This window comes from Lipotes vexillifer, unplaced genomic scaffold, assembly GCF_000442215.2.
Source record: "Lipotes vexillifer unplaced genomic scaffold, Lipotes_vexillifer_v1.1 scaffold363, whole genome shotgun sequence".
NCBI lineage: Eukaryota > Metazoa > Chordata > Mammalia > Artiodactyla > Lipotidae > Lipotes > Lipotes vexillifer.
Window position 1 is genome coordinate 1838519 of NW_006799724.1, and position 2957 is coordinate 1841475.

Genomic DNA, 2957 nt, shown 5'->3' on the forward strand with positions numbered 1-2957 from the left:
TTGATAAATTAATAGATTATAATGAAGACTGAAATTTATTTCTGTTAAAAGACACCCATGGAGTTTATATATTCATCGACTACAACATAACATCATTTCTATGGAGCATTAAATAATGTTATATTTGATGAAAAGCTTTTATAATTTGAAGGGGGGTGGAATTAATGTCTTGGTACAATGCCTCTTTGTATTTGAAGCCCAGATAGTCACTGTTCAAGGAGTGGAAAACTAAGTCCTTATCACTAGGAAAATGATTTCTATAATCACAATATATTTATTACATAATCTAACAATAATTCAGCACTTGATTTATGTCCATAACGCAAAATACTATAAAAAGTAAGGATATAAATACATTTTTAAAAGTCAACATTTATTTTTATACATTCCATTTACTCCACTGTTCTTATGCCAGTTCCATAACATGACATTTGACCCCTGGGGGATGACACACTTGGTATGAATTTAGTGTGTTGTCTGAACAGTCACAGATAATTTTAACATTTTCATAATATATTGATTTTACTGCTTCCATAAAAGATCAAAATTATATTTCCCACAGAGATTCTTAACTGCTATATTAAGATGTATAAAAATATATTTTTTAACAAGAGAGACAGCAAAAATGAAGTTTGATTTCATTTTGATTATGACAGATGTCATACAGACAAAAGGAAATTCTAAATTAGTCTTTGGATATTTTCATTATAATTTCATCTATCACAATATTTGAAGTGCACATAGTACAGATATGTAAAGAGAGAATGAAAATATATTCAGTGCAAGTATCTACATAGCTTATCTTTCTCAATATCTTTCTACTTCCTGCTGGCTTGATTGAGCTTCCTAATCAGCAAAATAAAACAGTAAAATGGGTATACATACAATTACATTTTAGAATCAACTATCAATCAACATGAACTTTTATTTATGAATCAATATGAACTTATTAAATGCAATGTGAATATTTCATTGTCTGGGTTTTTAATCAAAGGAGTTCTCCATGATTTGGTGCAAATCCAGAAAGGGCATCTATTTGGCTTTCACATTTTTCTGAAATCTTATTCTAAAAAACTTAACACTCCCCCAACAAAGTACGCTTTAAATCTGGTTTATTGTGAATTTTCATCTTTTTCATCGGGAGTGTCTCTAATAAAGTAAAAGAAATGATGAGGAATTACTGAGATGGTCTATTCAACCACTTAAAATTCTCAGCATGGTTGTAAGTACTCTAGTCACCTTTGAAAACAGGGATTCCCAGGTGTTTTAGGCCTTAAGAAAATACCTGAGATAAATCTCAAGAACACCTGATTTTGAGCCCCACTGCCTCGATTACTGTTGCTGCTTTTTTTCTGGTTTTTGTGGAAGGTACTGTTCAGATACCACATCAATATTGCAGCCATAAGTAAGACAGATGGCACAAAAACTGGTTTAAACTAAAAATGCAATAATGATTCAGTTTATATGTAATGTATGTTAGTTACTCTTCAAATTCTATAGTGAAAAGTACTTGGTGGGATAAATTAGGAGTTTGGGATTAACAGATACACACTACTATATATAAAATAGATAAACAACAAGGACCTACTCTACAGCACAGGGAATTATATTCAGTATCTTGTAATAACCTATAATGGAAAAGAATCTGAAAAAGAATATAAACATGTATTATACAGATATATAACTGAATAATTTTGCTGTACACCTGAAACTAACACAACATTATAAATTGAAGTATTAGATGATGGTTTTATATCTGTATGTATCTATACATATATACATATAAAATATACATATATTATGTGTATTCTACATATACATATATAAAGTTTATTAAATTGTAGAAATGTGAATGCTAATAAGTAGTTACAATAGGACCAAATTTTATTAGTATTTACATCTATCTCTCCTTCCCCAAAAAAGAGAGAAAAACAAATATATTCTGCTTTTAATAACATTTGATGTCTACTCAACTATTCCCTATTCCTTAGTAGAGTTTTTCAGCTCTGCTTACATGATTTATGTTTTTTAAGTGTGAACAGATAGGATGTATTTTACTATAACTTAACATTAGTTTATATTTAAGTGCACTTTTAAATTACCTGATTAAGGAAAATTGTTCAGCAGAAACAATATTTATTTTTATTGCATCCTTTCTAACAACTCAAAATGATAGAAAGTTAAAGTGTGTTTTCCTTCCTTTTTATTTTGGTTTATTTTCTCTTAAAAAATCACAAGGGTATTATTCACATATTTGCATTTTATTTTCTGATATAAAACTCAGATATGAACCTGGAATGTTTATGTAACTCTGTTTTCCATCTGGACCATTAAAATTTACCCTGAACCTGGCATGTGTTTATAAACTTCTTTTCTCTGGTATGATGTTTTAAAAATTAATAAATTAGGGACTTCCCTGGTGACGTAGTGGTTAAGAATCTGCCTGCCAACGCAGGGGACACGGGTTCAATCCCTGTCTGGGAAGATCCCACATGCTGTGGAGAAACTAAGCCCATGTGCCACAACTACTGAGCCTGCGCTCTAGAGCCCACACACCACAGCTACTGAAGCCTGCGCACCCTAGAGCCAGTGCGCTGCAACTACTGAGCCTGCGTGCTGCAACTACTGAAGCCCTCGCACTTAGAGCCCGTGCTCTGCAACAAGAGAACCCACCTCAATGAGAAACCCATGCACCGCAGTGAAGAGTAGCCCCTGCTTGCCGCCAACTAGAGAAAGCCCACGTACAGCAATGAAAAAATAAAATTAATTTTTAAAAATTGATAAATTAGATGTAAACATGGAAATATACATTAGGGTTAGGAAGCAGAAGGAACTGAAACAAAGGGGAGTTTTAAAATCAGAATGGAAAATTTTAAACAAGATGCTAAAATGGATATGAGCTGGCAAAATTGCAATGTTTGAACAGAGAGGTAAAATGCTAATAATTCTAGGGAAAG